This window comes from Diprion similis, chromosome 4 (assembly GCF_021155765.1).
Source record: "Diprion similis isolate iyDipSimi1 chromosome 4, iyDipSimi1.1, whole genome shotgun sequence".
Taxonomy (NCBI): Eukaryota; Metazoa; Arthropoda; class Insecta; order Hymenoptera; family Diprionidae; genus Diprion; species Diprion similis.
This window is the reverse complement of record NC_060108.1, coordinates 9,501,475-9,527,510: the sequence shown is the minus strand read 5'-3', so window position 1 is coordinate 9,527,510 and position 26,036 is coordinate 9,501,475.

The window sequence follows — 26,036 nt, the reverse complement described above, 5'->3', positions numbered from 1 at the left end:
TGGCCGAGAAACCCTCGATTCTTGTCGGTTCTGACCGTTCTGACCAAGTTGCGGATGAGACCTCAAATTGCAATGCGCGTTTGTCGAAATCGCAGACATTCAGGTTAGACCAGCAGAAAAATTGAGGAATCTTGACTTAGAGACAAGATAGCCAAAACTTCGACATTTTTCAACGAATCTCGGCTATTTATGAACCGATCCTGAAATTCTTGGGTGGGTTCGACAGGGCTCCAGACACTCAGCTGCCCCGCACCGAAAATTCAGAAAAAAGTTGGTATTTGGCCGAGAAACCCTCGATTCTTGTCGGTTCTGACCGTTCTGACCAAGTTGCGGATGAGACCTCAAATTGCAATGCGCGTTTTTCGAAATCGCAGACATTCAGGTCAGACCAGCGAAAAAATTAAGAAATCTCGATTCGGAGACAAGATAGCAAGAAATTCGACATTTTGCAACGGATCTCGGCTATTTAGGAACCGATCCTGAAATTCTTGGGTGCGTTCGACAGGGCTCCAGACACTCAGCTGCCCCGCACCGAAAATTCAGGAAAAAGTTAATATTTGGTCGAGAAACTCTCGATTCTTGTCGGTTCTGACCGTTCTGACCAAGTTGCGGATGAGACCTTCAATTGCAATGCGCGTTTGTCCAAATCGCAGACATTCAGGTCAGACCAGCAGAAAAATTAAGGAATCTCGATTCAGAGACAAGATAGCCAGAAATTCGACATTTTGCAACAGATCTCGGCTATTTATGAACCGATCCCGAAATTTTTGGGTGCGTTCGACAGGGCTCCAGACACTCAGCTGCCCCGCACCGAAAATTCAGAAAAAAGTTGATATTTGGCCGAGAAACCCTCGATTCTTGTCGGTTCTGACCGTTCTGACCAAGTTGCGGATGAGACTTTGAATTGCAATGCGCGTTTGTCGGAATCGCAGACCTTCAGGTCAGACCAGCAGAAAAATTGAGGAATCTCGATTGAGAGTCAAGATAGCCAGAAATTCGACATTTTGCAACGGATCTCGGCTATTTATGAACCGATCCTGAAATTCTTGGGTGCGTTCGACAGGGCTCCAGACACTCAGCTGCCCCGCACCGAAAATTCAAAAAAAAGTTAATATTTGGCCGAGAAACCCTCGATTCTTGTCGGTTCTGACCGTTCTGACCAAGTTGCGGATAGGACCTCAAATTGCAATGCGCGTTTGTCGAAATCGCAGACATTCAGGTCAGACCAGCAGAAAAATTAAGAAATCTCGATTCGGAGACAAGATAGCAAGAAATTCGACATTTTGCAACGGATCTCGGCTATTTATGAACCGATCCTGAAATTCTTGGGTGCGTTCGACAGGGCTCCAGACACTCAGCTGCCCCGCACCGAAAATTCAGAAAAAAGTTAATATTTGGTCGAGAAACTCTCGATTCTTGTCGGTTCTGACCGTTCTGACCAAGTTGCGGATGAGACCTTGAATTGCAATGCGCGTTTGTCTAAATCGCAGACATTCAGGTCAGACCAGCAGAAAAATTAAGGAATCTCGATTCAGAGACAAGATAGCCAGAAATTCGACATTTTGCAACAGATCTCGGCTATTTATGAACCGATCCCGAAATTCTTGGGTGCGTTTGACAGGGCTCCAGACACTCAGCTGCCCCGCACCGAAAATTCAGAAAAAAGTTGGTATTTGGCCGAGAAACCCTCGATTCTTGTCGGTTCTGACCGTTCTGACCAAGTTGCGGATGAGACCTCAAATTGCAATGCGCGTTTGTCGAAATCGCAGACATTCAGGTCAGACCAGCAGAAAAATTGAGGAATCTTGACTTAGAGACAAGATAGCCAAAACTTCGACATTTTTCAACGAATCTCGGCTATTTATGAACCGATCCTGAAATTCTTGGGTGGGTTCGACAGGGCTCCAGACACTCAGCTGCCCCGCACCGAAAATTCAGAAAAAAGTTGGTATTTGGCCGAGAAACCCTCGATTCTTGTCGGTTCTGACCGTTCTGACCAAGTTGCGGATGAGACCTCAAATTGCAATGCGCGTTTGTCGAAATCGCAGACATTCAGGTTAGACCAGCAGAAAAATTGAGGAATCTTGACTTAGAGACAAGATAGCCAAAACTTCGACATTTTTCAACGAATCTCGGCTATTTATGAACCGATCCTGAAATTCTTGGGTGGGTTCGACAGGGCTCCAGACACTCAGCTGCCCCGCACCGAAAATTCAGAAAAAAGTTGGTATTTGGCCGAGAAACCCTCGATTCTTGTCGGTTCTGACCGTTCTGACCAAGTTGCGGATGAGACCTCAAATTGCAATGCGCGTTTTTCGAAATCGCAGACATTCAGGTCAGACCAGCGGAAAAATTAAGAAATCTCGATTCGGAGACAAGATAGCAAGAAATTCGACATTTTGCAACGGATCTCGGCTATTTAGGAACCGATCCTGAAATTCTTGGGTGCGTTCGACAGGGCTCCAGACACTCAGCTGCCCCGCACCGAAAATTCAGGAAAAAGTTAATATTTGGTCGAGAAACTCTCGATTCTTGTCGGTTCTGACCGTTCTGACCAAGTTGCGGATGAGACCTTCAATTGCAATGCGCGTTTGTCCAAATCGCAGACATTCAGGTCAGACCAGCAGAAAAATTAAGGAATCTCGATTCAGAGACAAGATAGCCAGAAATTCGACATTTTGCAACAGATCTCGGCTATTTATGAACCGATCCCGAAATTTTTGGGTGCGTTCGACAGGGCTCCAGACACTCAGCTGCCCCGCACCGAAAATTCAGAAAAAAGTTAATATTTGGCCGAGAAACCCTCGATTCTTGTCGGTTCTGACCGTTCTGACCAAGTTGCGGATGAGACTTTGAATTGCAATGCGCGTTTGTCGGAATCGCAGACCTTCAGGTCAGACCAGCAGAAAAATTGAGGAATCTCGATTGAGAGTCAAGATAGCCAGAAATTCGACATTTTGCAACGGATCTCGGCTATTTATGAACCGATCCTGAAATTCTTGGGTGCGTTCGACAGGGCTCCAGACACTCAGCTGCCCCGCACCGAAAATTCAAAAAAAAGTTAATATTTGGCCGAGAAACCCTCGATTCTTGTCGGTTCTGACCGTTCTGACCAGGTTGCGGATGAGACCTCAAATTGCAATGCGCGTTTGTCGAAATCGCAGACATTCAGGTCAGACCAGCAGAAAAATTAAGAAATCTCGATTCAGAGACAAGATAGCAAGAAATTCGACATTTTGCAACGGATCTCGGCTATTTATGAACCGATCCTGAAATTCTTAGGTGCGTTCGACAGGGCTCCAGACACTCAGCTGCCCCGCACCGGAAATTCAGAAAAAAGTTAATATTTGGTCGAGAAACTCTCGATTCTTGTCGGTTCTGACCGTTCTGACCAAGTTGCGGATGAGACCTTAAATTGCAATGCGCGTTTGTCCAAATCGCAGACATTCAGGTCAGACCAGCAGAAAAATTAAGGAATCTCGATTCAGAGACAAGATAGCCAGAAATTAGACATTTTGCAACGGATCTCGGCTATTTATGAACCGATCCTGAAATTCTTAGGTGCGTTCGACAGGGCTCCAGACACTCAGCTGCCCCGCACCGGAAATTCAGATAAAGTTAATATTTGGTCGAGAAACTCTCGATTCTTGTCGGTTCTGACCGTTCTGACCAAGTTGCGGATGAGACCTCAAATTGCAATGCGCGTTTGTCCAAATCGCAGACATTCAGGTCAGACCAGCAGAAAAATTAAGGAATCTCGATTCAGAGACAAGATAGCCAGAAATTAGACATTTTGCAACGGATCTCGGCTATTTATAACCCGATCCTGAAATTCTTGGGTGCGTTCGACAGGGCTCCAGACACTCAGCTGCCCCGCACCGAAATTTCAGAAAAAAGTTGATATTTGGCCAAGAAACCCTCGATTCTTGTCGGTTCTGACCGTTCTGACCAAGTTGCGGATGAGACGTCGAATTGCAATGCGCGTTTGTCGGAATCGCAGACCTTCAGGTCAGACCAGCAGAAAAATTGAGGAATCTCGATTGAGAGACAAGATAGCCAGAAATTCGACATTTTGCAACGGATCTCGGCTATTTATGAACCGATCCTGAAATTCTTGGGTGCGTTCGACAGGGCTCCAGACATTCAGCTGCCCCGCACCGAAAATTCAAAAAAAAGTTAATATTTGGCCGAGAAACCCTCGATTCTTGTCGGTTCTGACCGTTCTGACCAAGTTGCGGATGAGACCTCAAATTGCAATGCGCGTTTGTCGAAATCGCAGACATTCAGGTCAGACCAGCAGAAAAATTAAGAAATCTCGATTCGGAGACAAGATAGCAAGAAATTCGACATTTTGCAACGGATCTCGGCTATTTATGAACCGATCCTGAAATTCTTGGGTGCGTTCGACAGGGCTCCAGACACTCAGCTGCCCCGCACCGAAAATTCAGAAAAAAGTTAATATTTGGTCGAGAAACTCTCGATTCTTGTCGGTTCTGACCGTTCTGACCAAGTTGCGGATGAGACCTTGAATTGCAATGCGCGTTTGTCTAAATCGCAGACATTCAGGTCAGACCAGCAGAAAAATTAAGGAATCTCGATTCAGAGACAAGATAGCCAGAAATTCGACATTTTGCAACAGATCTCGGCTATTTATGAACCGATCCCGAAATTCTTGGGTGCGTTTGACAGGGCTCCAGACACTCAGCTGCCCCGCACCGAAAATTCAGAAAAAAGTTGGTATTTGGCCGAGAAACCCTCGATTCTTGTCGGTTCTGACCGTTCTGACCAAGTTGCGGATGAGACCTCAAATTGCAATGCGCGTTTGTCGAAATCGCAGACATTCAGGTCAGACCAGCAGAAAAATTGAGGAATCTTGACTTAGAGACAAGATAGCCAAAACTTCGACATTTTTCAACGAATCTCGGCTATTTATGAACCGATCCTGAAATTCTTGGGTGGGTTCGACAGGGCTCCAGACACTCAGCTGCCCCGCACCGAAAATTCAGAAAAAAGTTGGTATTTGGCCGAGAAACCCTCGATTCTTGTCGGTTCTGACCGTTCTGACCAAGTTGCGGATGAGACCTCAAATTGCAATGCGCGTTTGTCGAAATCGCAGACATTCAGGTTAGACCAGCAGAAAAATTGAGGAATCTTGACTTAGAGACAAGATAGCCAAAACTTCGACATTTTTCAACGAATCTCGGCTATTTATGAACCGATCCTGAAATTCTTGGGTGGGTTCGACAGGGCTCCAGACACTCAGCTGCCCCGCACCGAAAATTCAGAAAAAAGTTGGTATTTGGCCGAGAAACCCTCGATTCTTGTCGGTTCTGACCGTTCTGACCAAGTTGCGGATGAGACCTCAAATTGCAATGCGCGTTTTTCGAAATCGCAGACATTCAGGTCAGACCAGCGAAAAAATTAAGAAATCTCGATTCGGAGACAAGATAGCAAGAAATTCGACATTTTGCAACGGATCTCGGCTATTTAGGAACCGATCCTGAAATTCTTGGGTGCGTTCGACAGGGCTCCAGACACTCAGCTGCCCCGCACCGAAAATTCAGGAAAAAGTTAATATTTGGTCGAGAAACTCTCGATTCTTGTCGGTTCTGACCGTTCTGACCAAGTTGCGGATGAGACCTTCAATTGCAATGCGCGTTTGTCCAAATCGCAGACATTCAGGTCAGACCAGCAGAAAAATTAAGGAATCTCGATTCAGAGACAAGATAGCCAGAAATTCGACATTTTGCAACAGATCTCGGCTATTTATGAACCGATCCCGAAATTTTTGGGTGCGTTCGACAGGGCTCCAGACACTCAGCTGCCCCGCACCGAAAATTCAGAAAAAAGTTAATATTTGGCCGAGAAACCCTCGATTCTTGTCGGTTCTGACCGTTCTGACCAAGTTGCGAATGAGACTTTGAATTGCAATGCGCGTTTGTCGGAATCGCAGACCTTCAGGTCAGACCAGCAGAAAAATTGAGGAATCTCGATTGAGAGTCAAGATAGCCAGAAATTCGACATTTTGCAACGGATCTCGGCTATTTATGAACCGATCCTGAAATTCTTGGGTGCGTTCGACAGGGCTCCAGACACTCAGCTGCCCCGCACCGAAAATTCAAAAAAAAGTTAATATTTGGCCGAGAAACCCTCGATTCTTGTCGGTTCTGACCGTTCTGACCAAGTTGCGGATGAGACCTCAAATTGCAATGCGCGTTTGTCGAAATCGCAGACATTCAGGTCAGACCAGCAGAAAAATTAAGAAATCTCGATTCGGAGACAAGATAGCAAGAAATTCGACATTTTGCAACGGATCTCGGCTATTTATGAACCGATCCTGAAATTCTTGGGTGCGTTCGACAGGGCTCCAGACACTCAGCTGCCCCGCACCGAAAATTCAGAAAAAAGTTAATATTTGGTCGAGAAACTCTCGATTCTTGTCGGTTCTGACCGTTCTGACCAAGTTGCGGATGAGACCTTGAATTGCAATGCGCGTTTGTCTAAATCGCAGACATTCAGGTCAGACCAGCAGAAAAATTAAGGAATCTCGATTCAGAGACAAGATAGCCAGAAATTCGACATTTTGCAACAGATCTCGGCTATTTATGAACCGATCCCGAAATTCTTGGGTGCGTTTGACAGGGCTCCAGACACTCAGCTGCCCCGCACCGAAAATTCAGAAAAAAGTTGGTATTTGGCCGAGAAACCCTCGATTCTTGTCGGTTCTGACCGTTCTGACCAAGTTGCGGATGAGACCTCAAATTGCAATGCGCGTTTGTCGAAATCGCAGACATTCAGGTCAGACCAGCAGAAAAATTGAGGAATCTTGACTTAGAGACAAGATAGCCAAAACTTCGACATTTTTCAACGAATCTCGGCTATTTATGAACCGATCCTGAAATTCTTGGGTGGGTTCGACAGGGCTCCAGACACTCAGCTGCCCCGCACCGAAAATTCAGAAAAAAGTTGGTATTTGGCCGAGAAACCCTCGATTCTTGTCGGTTCTGACCGTTCTGACCAAGTTGCGGATGAGACCTCAAATTGCAATGCGCGTTTGTCGAAATCGCAGACATTCAGGTTAGACCAGCAGAAAAATTGAGGAATCTTGACTTAGAGACAAGATAGCCAAAACTTCGACATTTTTCAACGAATCTCGGCTATTTATGAACCGATCCTGAAATTCTTGGGTGGGTTCGACAGGGCTCCAGACACTCAGCTGCCCCGCACCGAAAATTCAGAAAAAAGTTGGTATTTGGCCGAGAAACCCTCGATTCTTGTCGGTTCTGACCGTTCTGACCAAGTTGCGGATGAGACCTCAAATTGCAATGCGCGTTTTTCGAAATCGCAGACATTCAGGTCAGACCAGCGGAAAAATTAAGAAATCTCGATTCGGAGACAAGATAGCAAGAAATTCGACATTTTGCAACGGATCTCGGCTATTTAGGAACCGATCCTGAAATTCTTGGGTGCGTTCGACAGGGCTCCAGACACTCAGCTGCCCCGCACCGAAAATTCAGGAAAAAGTTAATATTTGGTCGAGAAACTCTCGATTCTTGTCGGTTCTGACCGTTCTGACCAAGTTGCGGATGAGACCTTCAATTGCAATGCGCGTTTGTCCAAATCGCAGACATTCAGGTCAGACCAGCAGAAAAATTAAGGAATCTCGATTCAGAGACAAGATAGCCAGAAATTCGACATTTTGCAACAGATCTCGGCTATTTATGAACCGATCCCGAAATTTTTGGGTGCGTTCGACAGGGCTCCAGACACTCAGCTGCCCCGCACCGAAAATTCAGAAAAAAGTTAATATTTGGCCGAGAAACCCTCGATTCTTGTCGGTTCTGACCGTTCTGACCAAGTTGCGGATGAGACTTTGAATTGCAATGCGCGTTTGTCGGAATCGCAGACCTTCAGGTCAGACCAGCAGAAAAATTGAGGAATCTCGATTGAGAGTCAAGATAGCCAGAAATTCGACATTTTGCAACGGATCTCGGCTATTTATGAACCGATCCTGAAATTCTTGGGTGCGTTCGACAGGGCTCCAGACACTCAGCTGCCCCGCACCGAAAATTCAAAAAAAAGTTAATATTTGGCCGAGAAACCCTCGATTCTTGTCGGTTCTGACCGTTCTGACCAGGTTGCGGATGAGACCTCAAATTGCAATGCGCGTTTGTCGAAATCGCAGACATTCAGGTCAGACCAGCAGAAAAATTAAGAAATCTCGATTCAGAGACAAGATAGCAAGAAATTCGACATTTTGCAACGGATCTCGGCTATTTATGAACCGATCCTGAAATTCTTAGGTGCGTTCGACAGGGCTCCAGACACTCAGCTGCCCCGCACCGGAAATTCAGAAAAAAGTTAATATTTGGTCGAGAAACTCTCGATTCTTGTCGGTTCTGACCGTTCTGACCAAGTTGCGGATGAGACCTTAAATTGCAATGCGCGTTTGTCCAAATCGCAGACATTCAGGTCAGACCAGCAGAAAAATTAAGGAATCTCGATTCAGAGACAAGATAGCCAGAAATTAGACATTTTGCAACGGATCTCGGCTATTTATGAACCGATCCTGAAATTCTTAGGTGCGTTCGACAGGGCTCCAGACACTCAGCTGCCCCGCACCGGAAATTCAGATAAAGTTAATATTTGGTCGAGAAACTCTCGATTCTTGTCGGTTCTGACCGTTCTGACCAAGTTGCGGATGAGACCTCAAATTGCAATGCGCGTTTGTCCAAATCGCAGACATTCAGGTCAGACCAGCAGAAAAATTAAGGAATCTCGATTCAGAGACAAGATAGCCAGAAATTAGACATTTTGCAACGGATCTCGGCTATTTATAACCCGATCCTGAAATTCTTGGGTGCGTTCGACAGGGCTCCAGACACTCAGCTGCCCCGCACCGAAATTTCAGAAAAAAGTTGATATTTGGCCAAGAAACCCTCGATTCTTGTCGGTTCTGACCGTTCTGACCAAGTTGCGGATGAGACGTCGAATTGCAATGCGCGTTTGTCGGAATCGCAGACCTTCAGGTCAGACCAGCAGAAAAATTGAGGAATCTCGATTGAGAGACAAGATAGCCAGAAATTCGACATTTTGCAACGGATCTCGGCTATTTATGAACCGATCCTGAAATTCTTGGGTGCGTTCGACAGGGCTCCAGACATTCAGCTGCCCCGCACCGAAAATTCAAAAAAAAGTTAATATTTGGCCGAGAAACCCTCGATTCTTGTCGGTTCTGACCGTTCTGACCAAGTTGCGGATGAGACCTCAAATTGCAATGCGCGTTTGTCGAAATCGCAGACATTCAGGTCAGACCAGCAGAAAAATTAAGAAATCTCGATTCGGAGACAAGATAGCAAGAAATTCGACATTTTGCAACGGATCTCGGCTATTTATGAACCGATCCTGAAATTCTTGGGTGCGTTCGACAGGGCTCCAGACACTCAGCTGCCCCGCACCGAAAATTCAGAAAAAAGTTAATATTTGGTCGAGAAACTCTCGATTCTTGTCGGTTCTGACCGTTCTGACCAAGTTGCGGATGAGACCTTGAATTGCAATGCGCGTTTGTCTAAATCGCAGACATTCAGGTCAGACCAGCAGAAAAATTAAGGAATCTCGATTCAGAGACAAGATAGCCAGAAATTCGACATTTTGCAACAGATCTCGGCTATTTATGAACCGATCCCGAAATTCTTGGGTGCGTTTGACAGGGCTCCAGACACTCAGCTGCCCCGCACCGAAAATTCAGAAAAAAGTTGGTATTTGGCCGAGAAACCCTCGATTCTTGTCGGTTCTGACCGTTCTGACCAAGTTGCGGATGAGACCTCAAATTGCAATGCGCGTTTGTCGAAATCGCAGACATTCAGGTCAGACCAGCAGAAAAATTGAGGAATCTTGACTTAGAGACAAGATAGCCAAAACTTCGACATTTTTCAACGAATCTCGGCTATTTATGAACCGATCCTGAAATTCTTGGGTGGGTTCGACAGGGCTCCAGACACTCAGCTGCCCCGCACCGAAAATTCAGAAAAAAGTTGGTATTTGGCCGAGAAACCCTCGATTCTTGTCGGTTCTGACCGTTCTGACCAAGTTGCGGATGAGACCTCAAATTGCAATGCGCGTTTGTCGAAATCGCAGACATTCAGGTTAGACCAGCAGAAAAATTGAGGAATCTTGACTTAGAGACAAGATAGCCAAAACTTCGACATTTTTCAACGAATCTCGGCTATTTATGAACCGATCCTGAAATTCTTGGGTGGGTTCGACAGGGCTCCAGACACTCAGCTGCCCCGCACCGAAAATTCAGAAAAAAGTTGGTATTTGGCCGAGAAACCCTCGATTCTTGTCGGTTCTGACCGTTCTGACCAAGTTGCGGATGAGACCTCAAATTGCAATGCGCGTTTTTCGAAATCGCAGACATTCAGGTCAGACCAGCGAAAAAATTAAGAAATCTCGATTCGGAGACAAGATAGCAAGAAATTCGACATTTTGCAACGGATCTCGGCTATTTAGGAACCGATCCTGAAATTCTTGGGTGCGTTCGACAGGGCTCCAGACACTCAGCTGCCCCGCACCGAAAATTCAGGAAAAAGTTAATATTTGGTCGAGAAACTCTCGATTCTTGTCGGTTCTGACCGTTCTGACCAAGTTGCGGATGAGACCTTCAATTGCAATGCGCGTTTGTCCAAATCGCAGACATTCAGGTCAGACCAGCAGAAAAATTAAGGAATCTCGATTCAGAGACAAGATAGCCAGAAATTCGACATTTTGCAACAGATCTCGGCTATTTATGAACCGATCCCGAAATTTTTGGGTGCGTTCGACAGGGCTCCAGACACTCAGCTGCCCCGCACCGAAAATTCAGAAAAAAGTTAATATTTGGCCGAGAAACCCTCGATTCTTGTCGGTTCTGACCGTTCTGACCAAGTTGCGAATGAGACTTTGAATTGCAATGCGCGTTTGTCGGAATCGCAGACCTTCAGGTCAGACCAGCAGAAAAATTGAGGAATCTCGATTGAGAGTCAAGATAGCCAGAAATTCGACATTTTGCAACGGATCTCGGCTATTTATGAACCGATCCTGAAATTCTTGGGTGCGTTCGACAGGGCTCCAGACACTCAGCTGCCCCGCACCGAAAATTCAAAAAAAAGTTAATATTTGGCCGAGAAACCCTCGATTCTTGTCGGTTCTGACCGTTCTGACCAAGTTGCGGATGAGACCTCAAATTGCAATGCGCGTTTGTCGAAATCGCAGACATTCAGGTCAGACCAGCAGAAAAATTAAGAAATCTCGATTCGGAGACAAGATAGCAAGAAATTCGACATTTTGCAACGGATCTCGGCTATTTATGAACCGATCCTGAAATTCTTGGGTGCGTTCGACAGGGCTCCAGACACTCAGCTGCCCCGCACCGAAAATTCAGAAAAAAGTTAATATTTGGTCGAGAAACTCTCGATTCTTGTCGGTTCTGACCGTTCTGACCAAGTTGCGGATGAGACCTTGAATTGCAATGCGCGTTTGTCTAAATCGCAGACATTCAGGTCAGACCAGCAGAAAAATTAAGGAATCTCGATTCAGAGACAAGATAGCCAGAAATTCGACATTTTGCAACAGATCTCGGCTATTTATGAACCGATCCCGAAATTCTTGGGTGCGTTTGACAGGGCTCCAGACACTCAGCTGCCCCGCACCGAAAATTCAGAAAAAAGTTGGTATTTGGCCGAGAAACCCTCGATTCTTGTCGGTTCTGACCGTTCTGACCAAGTTGCGGATGAGACCTCAAATTGCAATGCGCGTTTGTCGAAATCGCAGACATTCAGGTCAGACCAGCAGAAAAATTGAGGAATCTTGACTTAGAGACAAGATAGCCAAAACTTCGACATTTTTCAACGAATCTCGGCTATTTATGAACCGATCCTGAAATTCTTGGGTGGGTTCGACAGGGCTCCAGACACTCAGCTGCCCCGCACCGAAAATTCAGAAAAAAGTTGGTATTTGGCCGAGAAACCCTCGATTCTTGTCGGTTTTGACCGTTCTGACCAAGTTGCGGATGAGACTTCGAATTGCAATGCGCATTTGTCGGAATCGCAGACCTTTAGGTCAGACCAGCAGAAAAATTGAGGAATCTCGATTGAGAGACAAGATAGCCAGAAATTCGACATTTTGCAACGGATCTCGGCTATTTATGAACCGATCCTGAAATTCTTGGGTGCGTTCGACAGGGCTCCAGACACTCAGCTGCCCCGCACCGAAAATTCAGAAAAAAGTTAATATTTGGCCGAGAAACCCTCGATTCTTGTCGGTTCTGACCGTTCTGACCAAGTTGCGGATGAGACCTCAAATTGCAATGCGCGTTTGTCGAAATCGCGGACATTCAGGTCAGACCAGCAGAAAAATTAAGGAATCTCGATTCAGAGACAAGATAGCCAGAAATTCGACATTTTGCAACGGATCTCGGCTATTTATGAACCGATCCTGAAATTCTTGGGTGCGTTCGACAGGGCTCCAGACACTCAGCTGCCCCGCACCGAAAATTCAAAAAAAAGTTAATATTTGGCCGAGAAACCCTCGATTCTTGTCGGTTCTGACCGTTCTGACCAAGTTACGGATGAGACCTTGAATTGCAATGCGCGTTTGTCGAAATCGCAGACATTCGGGTCAGACCGGCAGAAAAATTGAGGAATCTTGATTTGGAGACAAGATAGCCAGAAATTCGACATTTTTCAACGGATCTTGGCTATTTATAAACCGATCCTGAAATTCTTGGGTGGGTTCGACAGGGCTCCAGACACTCAGCTGCCCCGCACCGAAAATTCAGAAAAAAGTTAATATTTGGCCGAGAAACCCTTGATTCTTGTCGGTTCTGACCGTTCTGACCAAGTTGCGGATGAGACCTTAAATTGCAATTCGCGTTTGTCGGAATCGCAGACATTCAGGTCAGACCAGCAGAAAAATTGAGGAATCTCGATTCAGAGACAAGATAGCCAGAAATTCGACATTTTGCAACAGATCTCGGCTATTGATGAACCGATCCCGAAATTCTTGGGTGCGTTCGACAGGGCTCCAGACACTCAGCTGCCCCGCACCGAAAATTCAGAAAAAAGTTAATATTTGGCCGAGAAACCCTCGATTCTTGTCGGTTTTGACCGTTCTGACCAAGTTGCGGATGAGACTTCGAATTGCAATGCGCATTTGTCGGAATCGCAGACCTTTAGGTCAGACCAGCAGAAAAATTGAGAAATCTCGATTGAGAGACAAGATAGCCAGAAATTCGACATTTTGCAACGGATCTCGGCTATTTATGAACCGATCCTGAAATTCTTGGGTGCGTTCGACAGGGCTCCAGACACTCAGCTGCCCCGCACCGAAAATTCAGAAAAAAGTTAATATTTGGCCGAGAAACCCTCGATTCTTGTCGGTTCTGACCGTTCTGACCAAGTTGCGGATGAGACCTCAAATTGCAATGCGCGTTTGTCGAAATCGCGGACATTCAGGTCAGACCAGCAGAAAAATTAAGGAATCTCGATTCAGAGACAAGATAGCCAGAAATTCGACATTTTGCAACGGATCTCGGCTATTTATGAACCGATCCTGAAATTCTTGGGTGCGTTCGACAGGGCTCCAGACACTCAGCTGCCCCGCACCGAAAATTCAAAAAAAAGTTAATATTTGGCCGAGAAACCCTCGATTCTTGTCGGTTCTGACCGTTCTGACCAAGTTACGGATGAGACCTTGAATTGCAATGCGCGTTTGTCGAAATCGCAGACATTCGGGTCAGACCAGCAGAAAAATTGAGGAATCTTGATTTGGAGACAAGATAGCCAGAAATTCGACATTTTTCAACGGATCTTGGCTATTTATAAACCGATCCTGAAATTCTTGGGTGGGTTCGACAGGGCTCCAGACACTCAGCTGCCCCGCACCGAAAATTCAGAAAAAAGTTAATATTTGGCCGAGAAACCCTCGATTCTTGTCGGTTCTGACCGTTCTGACCAAGTTGCGGATGAGACTTCGAATTGCAATGCGCGTTTGTCGGAATCGCAGACCTTCAGGTCAGACCAGCAGAAAAATTGAGGAATCTCGATTGAGAGACAAGATAGCCAGAAATTCGACATTTTGCAACGGATCTCGGCTATTTATGAACCGATCCTGAAATTCTTGGGTGCGTTCGACAGGGCTCCAGACACTCAGCTGCCCCGCACCGAAAATTCAAAAAAAAGTTAATATTTGGCCGAGAAACCCTCGATTCTTGTCGGTTCTGACCGTTCTGACCAAGTTGCGGATGAGACCTCAAATTGCAATGCGCGTTTGTCGAAATCGCAGACATTCAGGTCAGACCAGCAGAAAAATTAAGAAATCTCGATTCGGAGACAAGATAGCAAGAAATTCGACATTTTGCAACGGATCTCGGCTATTTAGGAACCGATCCTGAAATTCTTGGGTGCGTTCGACAGGGCTCCAGACACCCAGCTGCCCCGCACCGAAAATTCAGGAAAAAGTTAATATTTGGTCGAGAAACTCTCGATTCTTGTCGGTTCTGACCGTTCTGACCAAGTTGCGGATGAGACCTTCAATTGCAATGCGCGTTTGTCCAAATCGCAGACATTCAGGTCAGACCAGCAGAAAAATTAAGGAATCTCGATTCAGAGACAAGATAGCCAGAAATTCGACATTTTGCAACAGATCTCGGCTATTTATGAACCGATCCCGAAATTTTTGGGTGCGTTCGACAGGGCTCCAGACACTCAGCTGCCCCGCACCGAAAATTCAGAAAAAAGTTAATATTTGGCCGAGAAACCCTCGATTCTTGTCGGTTCTGACCGTTCTGACCAAGTTGCGGATGAGACTTTGAATTGCAATGCGCGTTTGTCGGAATCGCAGACCTTCAGGTCAGACCAGCAGAAAAATTGAGGAATCTCGATTGAGAGTCAAGATAGCCAGAAATTCGACATTTTGCAACGGATCTCGGCTATTTATGAACCGATCCTGAAATTCTTGGGAGCGTTCGACAGGGCTCCAGACACTCAGCTGCCCCGCACCGAAAATTCAAAAAAAAGTTAATATTTGGCCGAGAAACCCTCGATTCTTGTCGGTTCTGACCGTTCTGACCAAGTTGCGGATGAGACCTCAAATTGCAATGCGCGTTTGCCGAAATCGCAGACATTCAGGTCAGACCAGCAGAAAAATTAAGAAATCTCGATTCAGAGACAAGATAGCAAGAAATTCGACATTTTGCAACGGATCTCGGCTATTTATGAACCGATCCTGAAATTCTTAGGTGCGTTCGACAGGGCTCCAGACACTCAGCTGCCCTGCACCGGAAATTCAGAAAAAAGTTAATATTTGGTCGAGAAACTCTCGATTCTTGTCGATTCTGACCGTTCTGACCAAGTTGCGGATGAGACCTTAAATTGCAATGCGCGTTTGTCCAAATCGCAGACATTCAGGTCAGACCAGCAGAAAAATTAAGGAATCTCGATTCAGAGACAAGATAGCCAGAAATTAGACATTTTGCAACGGATCTCGGCTATTTATAACCCGATCCTGAAATTCTTGGGTGCGTTCGACAGGGCTCCAGACACTCAGCTGCCCCGCACCGAAAATTCAGAAAAAAGTTAATATTTGGCCGAGAAACCCTCGATTCTTGTCGGTTCTGACCGTTCTGACCAAGTTGCGGATGAGACCTTAAATTGCAATGCGCGTTTGTCGAAATCGCAGACATTCAGGTCAGACCAGCAGAAAAATTGAGGAATCTCGATTCAGAGACAAGATAGCCAGAAATTCGACATTTCGCAACAGATCTCGGCTATTGATGAACCGATCCCGAAATTCTTGGGTGCGTTCGACAGGGCTCCAGACACTCAGCTGCCCCGCACCGAAAATTCAGAAAAAAGTTAATATTTGGCCGAGAAACCCTCGATTCTTGTCGGTTCTGACCGTTCTGACCAAGTTGCGGATGAGACCTCAAATTGCAATGCGCGTTTGTCGAAATCGCGGACATTCAGGTCAGACCAGCAGAAAAATTAAGGAATCTCGATTCAGAGACAAGATAGCCAGAAATTCGACATTTTGCAACGGATCTCGGCTATTTATGAACCGATCCTGAAATTCTTGGGTGCGTTCGACAGGGCTCCAGACACTCAGCTGCCCCGCACCGAAAATTCAGAAAAAAATTAATATTCGGCCAAGAAACCCTCGATTCTTGTCGGTTCTGACCGTTCTGACCAAGTTACGGATGAGACCTTGAATTGCAATGCGCGTTTGTCGAAATCGCAGACATTCGGGTCAGACCGGCAGAAAAATTGAGGAATCTTGATTTGGAGACAAGATAGCCAGAAATTCGACATTTTTCAACGGATCTTGGCTATTTATAAACCGATCTTGAAATTCTTGGGTGGGTTCGACAGGGCTCCAGACACTCAGCTGCCCCGCACCGAAAATTCAGAAAAAAGTTAATATTTGGCCGAGAAACCCTCGATTCTTGTCGGTTCTGACCGTTCTGACCAAGTTGCGGATGAGACTTCGAATTGCAATGCGCGTTTGTCGGAATCGCAGACCTTCAGGTCAGACCAGCAGAAAAATTGAGGAATCTCGATTGAGAGACAAGATAGCCAGAAATTCGACATTTTGCAACGGATCTCGGCTATTTATGAACCGATCCTGAAATTCTTGGGTGCGTTCGACAGGGCTCCAGACACTCAGCTGCCCCGCACCGAAAATTCAAAAAAAAGTTAATATTTGGCCGAGAAACCCTCGATTCTTGTCGGTTCTGACCGTTCTGACCAAGTTGCGGATGAGACCTCAAATTGCAATGCGCGTTTGTCGAAATCGCAGACATTCAGGTCAGACCAGCAGAAAAATTAAGAAATCTCGATTCGGAGACAAGATAGCAAGAAATTCGACATTTTGCAACGGATCTCGGCTATTTAGGAACCGATCCTGAAATTCTTCGGTGCGTTCGACAGGGCTCCAGACACTCAGCTGCCCCGCACCGAAAATTCAGGAAAAAGTTAATATTTGGTCGAGAAACTCTCGATTCTTGTCGGTTCTGACCGTTCTGACCAAGTTGCGGATGAGACCTTCAATTGCAATGCGCGTTTGTCCAAATCGCAGACATTCAGGTCAGACCAGCAGAAAAATTAAGGAATCTCGATTCAGAGACAAGATAGCCAGAAATTCGACATTTTGCAACAGATCTCGGCTATTTATGAACCGATCCCGAAATTTTTGGGTGCGTTCGACAGGGCTCCAGACACTCAGCTGCCCCGCACCGAAAATTCAGAAAAAAGTTAATATTTGGCCGAGAAACCCTCGATTCTTGTCGGTTCTGACCGTTCTGACCAAGTTGCGGATGAGACTTTGAATTGCAATGCGCGTTTGTCGGAATCGCAGACCTTCAGGTCAGACCAGCAGAAAAATTGAGGAATCTCGATTGAGAGTCAAGATAGCCAGAAATTCGACATTTTGCAACGGATCTCGGCTATTTATGAACCGATCCTGAAATTCTTGGGTGCGTTCGACAGGGCTCCAGACACTCAGCTGCCCCGCACCGAAAATTCAAAAAAAAGTTAATATTTGGCCGAGAAACCCTCGATTCTTGTCGGTTCTGACCGTTCTGACCAAGTTGCGGATGAGACCTCAAATTGCAATGCGCGTTTGTCGAAATCGCAGACATTCAGGTCAGACCAGCAGAAAAATTAAGAAATCTCGATTCGGAGACAAGATAGCAAGAAATTCGACATTTTGCAACGGATCTCGGCTATTTATGAACCGATCCTGAAATTCTTGGGTGCGTTCGACAGGGCTCCAGACACTCAGCTGCCCCGCACCGAAAATTCAGAAAAAAGTTAATATTTGGTCGAGAAACTCTCGATTCTTGTCGGTTCTGACCGTTCTGACCAAGTTGCGGATGAGACCTTAAATTGCAATGCGCGTTTGTCCAAATCGCAGACATTCAGGTCAGACCAGCAGAAAAATTGAGGGATCTCGATTCAGAGACAAGATAGCCAGAAATTAGACATTTTGCAACGGATCTCGGCTATTTATAACCCGATCCTGAAATTCTTGGGTGCGTTCGACAGGGCTCCAGACACTCAGCTGCCCCGCACCGGAAATTCAGAAAAAAGTTAATATTTGGTCGAGAAACTCTCGATTCTTGTCGGTTCTGACCGTTCTGACCAAGTTGCGGATGAGACCTTAAATTGCAATGCGCGTTTGTCCAAATCGCAGACATTCAGGTCAGACCAGCAGAAAAATTAAGGAATCTTGATTCAGAGACAAGATAGCCAGAAATTAGACATTTTGCAACGGATCTCGGCTATTTATAACCCGATCCTGAAATTCTTGGGTGCGTTCGACAGGGCTCCAGACACTCAGCTGCCCCGCACCGAAAATTCAGAAAAAAGTTAATATTTGGCCGAGAAACCCTCGATTCTTGTCGGTTCTGACCGTTCTGACCAAGTTGCGGATGAGACCTTAAATTGCAATGCGCGTTTGTCGAAATCGCGGACATTCAGGTCAGACCAGCAGAAAAATTGAGGAATCTCGATTCAGAGACAAGATAGCCAGAAATTAGACATTTTGCAACGGATCTCGGCTATTGATGAACCGATCCCGAAATTCTTGGGTGCGTTCGACAGGGCTCCAGACACTCAGCTGCCCCGCACCGAAAATTCAGAAAAAAGTTAATATTTGGCCGAGAAACCCTCGATTCTTGTCGGTTTTGACCGTTCTGACCAAGTTGCGGATGAGACTTCGAATTGCAATGCGCGTTTGTCGGAATCGCAGACCTTTAGGTCAGACCAGCAGAAAAATTGAGGAATCTCGATTGAGAGACAAGATAGCCAGAAATTCGACATTTTGCAACGGATCTCGGCTATTTATGAACCGATCCTGAAATTCTTGGGTGCGTTCGACAGGGCTCCAGACACTCAGCTGCCCCGCACCGAAAATTCAAAAAAAAGTTAATATTTGGCCGAGAAACCCTCGATTCTTGTCGGTTCTGACCGTTCTGACCAAGTTGCGGATGAGACCTCAAATTGCAATGCGCGTTTGCCGAAATCGCAGACATTCAGGTCAGACCAGCAGAAAAATTAAGAAATCTCGATTCAGAGACAAGATAGCAAGAAATTCGACATTTTGCAACGGATCTCGGCTATTTATGAACCGATCCTGAGATTCTTAGGTGCGTTCGACAGGGCTCCAGACACTCAGCTGCCCCGCACCGGAAATTCAGAAAAAAGTTAATATTTGGTCGAGAAACTCTCGATTCTTGTCGGTTCTGACCGTTCTGACCAAGTTGCGGATGAGACCTTAAATTGCAATGCGCGTTTGTCCAAATCGCAGACATTCAGGTCAGACCAGCAGAAAAATTGAGGAATCTCGATTCAGAGACAAGATAGCCAGAAATTAGACATTTTGCAACGGATCTCGGCTATTTATAACCCGATCCTGAAATTCTTGGGTGCGTTCGACAGGGCTCCAGACACTCAGCTGCCCCGCACCGGAAATTCAGAAAAAAGTTAATATTTGGTCGAGAAACTCTCGATTCTTGTCGGTTCTGACCGTTCTGACCAAGTTGCGGATGAGACCTTAAATTGCAATGCGCGTTTGTCGAAATCGCGGACATTCAGGTCAGACCAGCAGAAAAATTAAGGAATCTCGATTCAGAGACAAGATAGCCAGAAATTAGACATTTTGCAACGGATCTCGGCTATTGATGAACCGATCCCGAAATTCTTGGGTGCGTTCGACAGGGCTCCAGACACTCAGCTGCCCCGCACCGAAAATTCAGAAAAAAGTTAATATTTGGCCGAGAAACCCTCGATTTTTGTCGGTTTTGACCGTTCTGACCAAGTTGCGGATGAGACTTCGAATTGCAATGCGCGTTTGTCGGAATCGCAGACCTTTAGGTCAGACCAGCAGAAAAATTGAGGAATCTCGATTGAGAGACAAGATAGCCAGAAATTCGACATTTTGCAACGGATCTCGGCTATTTATGAACCGATCCTGAAATTCTTGGGTGCGTTTGACAGGGCTCCAGACACTCAGCTGCCCCGCACCGAAAATTCAGAAAAAAATTAATATTTGGCCGAGAAACCCTCGATTCTTGTCGGTTCTGACCGTTCTGACCAAGTTGCGGATGAGACCTCAAATTGCAATGCGCGTTTGTCGAAATCGCGGACATTCAGGTCAGACCAGCAAAAAAATTAAGGAATCTCGATTCAGAGACAAGATAGCCAGAAATTCGACATTTTGCAACGGATCTCGGCTATTTATGAACCGATCCTGAAATTCTTGGGTGCGTTCGACAGGGCTCCAGACACTCAGCTGCCCCGCACCGAAAATTCAGAAAAAAGTTAATATTTGGCCGAGAAACCCTCGATTCTTGTCGGTTTTGACCGTTCTGACCAAGTTGCGGATGAGACTTCGAATTGCAATGCGCGTTTGTCGGAATCGCAGACCTTTAGGTCAGACCAGCAGAAAAATTGAGGAATCTCGATTGAGAGACAAGATAGCCAGAAATTCGACATTTTGCAACGGATCTCGGCTATTTATGAACCGATCCTGAAATTCTTGGGTGCGTTCGACAGGGCTCCAGACACTCAGCTGCCCCGCACCGAAAATTCAAGAAAAAGTTAATATTTGGCCGAGAAACCCTCGATTCTTGTCGGTTCTGACCGTTCTGACCAAATTGCGGATGAGACCTCAAATTGCAAAGCGCGTTTGTCGAAATCGCAGACATTCAGGTCAGACCAGAAGAAAAATTAAGAAATCTCGATTCGGAGACAAGATAGCAAGAAATTCGACATTTTGCAACGGATCTCGGCTATTTAGGAACCGATCCTGAAATTCTTGGGTGCGTTCGACAGGGCTCCAGACACTCAGCTGCCCCGCACCGAAAATTCAGGAAAAAGTTAATATTTGGTCGAGAAACTCTCGATTCTTGTCGGTTCTGACCGTTCTGACCAAGTTGCGGATGAGACCTTCAATTGCAATGCGCGTTTGTCCAAATCGCAGACATTCAGGTCAGACCAGCAGAAAAATTAAGGAATCTCGATTCAGAGACAAGATAGCCAGAAATTCGACATTTTGCAACAGATCTCGGCTATTTATGAACCGATCCCGAAATTTTCGGGTGCGTTCGACAGGGCTCCAGACACTCAGCTGCCCCGCACCGAAAATCCAGAAAAAAGTTAATATTTGGCCGAGAAACCCTCGATTCTTGTCGGTTCTGACCGTTCTGACCAAGTTGCGGATGAGACTTTGAATTGCAATGCGCGTTTGTCGGAATCGCAGACCTTCAGGTCAGACCAGCAGAAAAATTGAGGAATCTCGATTGAGAGTCAAGATAGCCAGAAATTCGACATTTTGCAACGGATCTCGGCTATTTATGAACCGATCCTGAAATTCTTGGGTGCGTTCGACAGGGCTCCAGACACTCAGCTGCCCCGCACCGAAAATTCAAAAAAAAGTTAATATTTGGCCGAGAAACCCTCGATTCTTGTCGGTTCTGACCGTTCTGACCAAGTTGCGGATGAGACCTCAAATTGCAATGCGCGTTTGCCGAAATCGCAGACATTCAGGTCAGACCAGCAGAAAAATTAAGAAATCTCGATTCAGAGACAAGATAGCAAGAAATTCGACATTTTGCAACGGATCTCGGCTATTTATGAACCGATCCTGAGATTCTTAGGTGCGTTCGACAGGGCTCCAGACACTCAGCTGCCCCGCACCGGAAATTCAGAAAAAAGTTAATATTTGGTCGAGAAACTCTCGATTCTTGTCGGTTCTGACCGTTCTGACCAAGTTGCGGATGAGACCTTAAATTGCAATGCGCGTTTGTCCAAATCGCAGACATTCAGGTTAGACCAGCAGAAAAATTAAGGAATCTCGATTCAGAGACAAGATAGCCAGAAATTAGACATTTTGCAACGGATCTCGGCTATTTATAACCCGATCCTGAAATTCTTGGGTGCGTTCGACAGGGCTCCAGACACTCAGCTGCCCCGCACCGGAAATTCAGAAAAAAGTTAATATTTGGTCGAGAAACTCTCGATTCTTGTCGGTTCTGACCGTTCTGACCAAGTTGCGGATGAGACCTTAAATTGCAATGCGCGTTTGTCCAAATCGCAGACATTCAGGTCAGACCAGCAGAAAAATTAAGGAATCTCGATTCAGAGACAAGATAGCCAGAAATTAGACATTTTGCAACGGATCTCGGCTATTTATAACCCGATCCTGAAATTCTTGGGTGCGTTCGACAGGGCTCCAGACACTCAGCTGCCCCGCACCGAAAATTCAGAAAAAAGTTAATATTTGGCCGAGAAACCCTCGATTCTTGTCGGTTCTGACCGTTCTGACCAAGTTGCGGATGAGACCTTAAATTGCAATGCGCGTTTGTCGAAATCGCGGACATTCAGGTCAGACCAGCAGAAAAATTGAGGAATCTCGATTCAGAGACAAGATAGCCAGAAATTCGACATTTTGCAACGGATCTCGGCTATTGATGAACCGATCCCGAAATTCTTGGGTGCGTTCGACAGGGCTCCAGACACTCAGCTGCCCCGCACCGAAAATTCAGAAAAAAGTTAATATTTGGCCGAGAAACCCTCGATTCTTGTCGGTTTTGACCGTTCTGACCAAGTTGCGGATGAGACTTCGAATTGCAATGCGCGTTTGTCGGAATCGCAGACCTTTAGGTCAGACCAGCAGAAAAATTGAGGAATCTCGATTGAGAGACAAGATAGCCAGAAATTCGACATTTTGCAACGGATCTCGGCTATTTATGAACCGATCCTGAAATTCTTGGGTGCGTTCGACAGGGCTCCAGACACTCAGCTGCCCCGCACCGAAAATTCAGAAAAAAATTAATATTTGGCCGAGAAACCCTCGATTCTTGTCGGTTCTGACCGTTCTGACCAAGTTGCGGATGAGACCTCAAATTGCAATGCGCGTTTGTCGAAATCGCGGACATTCAGGTCAGACCAGCAGAAAAATTAAGGAATCTCGATTCAGAGACAAGATAGCCAGAAATTCGACATTTTGCAACGGATCTCGGCTATTTATGAACCGATCCTGAAATTCTTGGGTGCGTTCGACAGGGCTCCAGACACTCAGCTGCCCCGCACCGAAAATTCAGAAAAAAGTTATTATTTGGCCGAGAAACCCTCGATTCTTGTCGGTTTTGACCGTTCTGACCAAGTTGCGGATGAGACTTCGAATTGCAATGCGCGTTTGTCGGAATCGCAGACCTTTAGGTCAGACCAGCAGAAAAATTGAGGAATCTCGATTGAGAGACAAGATAGCCAGAAATTCGACATTTTGCAACGGATCTCGGCTATTCATGAACCGATCCTGAAATTCTTGGGTGCGTTCGACAGGGCTCCAGACACTCAGCTGCCCCGCACCGAAAATTCAAGAAAAAGTTAATATTTGGCCGAGAAACCCTCGATTCTTGTCGGTTCTGACCGTTCTGACCAAATTGCGGATGAGACCTCAAATTGCAATGCGCGTTTGTCGAAATCGCAGACATTCAGGTCAGACCAGCAGAAAAATTAAGAAATCTCGATTCGGAGACAAGATAGCAAGAAATTCGACATTTTGCAACGGATCTCGGCTATTTAGGAACCGATCCTGAAATTCTTGGGTGCGTTCGACAGGGCTCCAGACACTCAGCTGCCCCGCACCGAAAATTCAGGAAAAAGTTAATATTTGGTCGAGAAACTCTCGATTCTTGTCGGTTCTGACCGTTCTGACCAAGTTGCGGATGAGACCTTCAATTGCAATGCGCGTTTGTCCAAATCGCAGACATTCAGGTCAGACCAGCAGAAAAATTAAGGAATCTCGATTCAGAGACAAGATAGCCAGAAATTCGACATTTTGCAACAGATCTCGGCTATTTATGAACCGATCCCGAAATTTTTGGGTGCGTTCGACAGGGCTCCAGACACTCAGCTGCCCCGCTTCGAAAATTCAGAAAAAAGTTAATATTTGGCCGAGAAACCCTCGATTCTTGTCGGTTCTGACCGTTCTGACCAAGTTGCGGATGAGACTTTGAATTGCAATGCGCGTTTGTCGGAATCGCAGACCTTCAGGTCAGACCAGCAGAAAAATTGAGGAATCTCGATTGAGAGTCAAGATAGCCAGAAATTCGACATTTTGCAACGGATCTCGGCTATTTATGAACCGATCCTGAGATTCTTAGGTGCGTTCGACAGGGCTCCAGACACTCAGCTGCCCCGCACCGGAAATTCAGAAAAAAGTTAATATTTGGTCGAGAAACTCTCGATTCTTGTCGGTTCTGACCGTTCTGACCAAGTTGCGGATGAGACCTTAAATTGCAATGCGCGTTTGTCCAAATCGCAGACATTCAGGTTAGACCAGCAGAAAAATTAAGGAATCTCGATTCAGAGACAAGATAGCCAGAAATTAGACATTTTGCAACGGATCTCGGCTATTTATAACCCGATCCTGAAATTCTTGGGTGCGTTCGACAGGGCTCCAGACACTCAGCTGCCCCGCACCGGAAATTCAGAAAAAAGTTAATATTTGGTCGAGAAACTCTCGATTCTTGTCGGTTCTGACCGTTCTGACCAAGTTGCGGATGAGACCTTAAATTGCAATGCGCGTTTGTCCAAATCGCAGACATTCAGGTCAGACCAGCAGAAAAATTAAGGAATCTCGATTCAGAGACAAGATAGCCAGAAATTAGACATTTTGCAACGGATCTCGGCTATTTATAACCCGATCCTGAAATTCTTGGGTGCGTTCGACAGGGCTCCAGACACTCAGCTGCCCCGCACCGAAAATTCAGAAAAAAGTTAATATTTGGCCGAGAAACCCTCGATTCTTGTCGGTTCTGACCGTTCTGACCAAGTTGCGGATGAGACCTTAAATTGCAATGCGCGTTTGTCGAAATCGCGGACATTCAGGTCAGACCAGCAGAAAAATTGAGGAATCTCGATTCAGAGACAAGATAGCCAGAAATTCGACATTTTGCAACGGATCTCGGCTATTGATGAACCGATCCCGAAATTCTTGGGTGCGTTCGACAGGGCTCCAGACACTCAGCTGCCCCGCACCGAAAATTCAGAAAAAAGTTAATATTTGGCCGAGAAACCCTCGATTCTTGTCGGTTTTGACCGTTCTGACCAAGTTGCGGATGAGACTTCGAATTGCAATGCGCGTTTGTCGGAATCGCAGACCTTTAGGTCAGACCAGCAGAAAAATTGAGGAATCTCGATTGAGAGACAAGATAGCCAGAAATTCGACATTTTGCAACGGATCTCGGCTATTTATGAACCGATCCTGAAATTCTTGGGTGCGTTCGACAGGGCTCCAGACACTCAGCTGCCCCGCACCGAAAATTCAGAAAAAAATTAATATTTGGCCGAGAAACCCTCGATTCTTGTCGGTTCTGACCGTTCTGACCAAGTTGCGGATGAGACCTCAAATTGCAATGCGCGTTTGTCGAAATCGCGGACATTCAGGTCAGACCAGCAGAAAAATTAAGGAATCTCGATTCAGAGACAAGATAGCCAGAAATTCGACATTTTGCAACGGATCTCGGCTATTTATGAACCGATCCTGAAATTCTTGGGTGCGTTCGACAGGGCTCCAGACACTCAGCTGCCCCGCACCGAAAATTCAGAAAAAAGTTATTATTTGGCCGAGAAACCCTCGATTCTTGTCGGTTTTGACCGTTCTGACCAAGTTGCGGATGAGACTTCGAATTGCAATGCGCGTTTGTCGGAATCGCAGACCTTTAGGTCAGACCAGCAGAAAAATTGAGGAATCTCGATTGAGAGACAAGATAGCCAGAAATTCGACATTTTGCAACGGATCTCGGCTATTCATAAACCGATCCTGAAATTCTTGGGTGCGTTCGACAGGGCTCCAGACACTCAGCTGCCCCGCACCGAAAATTCAAGAAAAAGTTAATATTTGGCCGAGAAACCCTCGATTCTTGTCGGTTCTGACCGTTCTGACCAAATTGCGGATGAGACCTCAAATTGCAATGCGCGTTTGTCGAAATC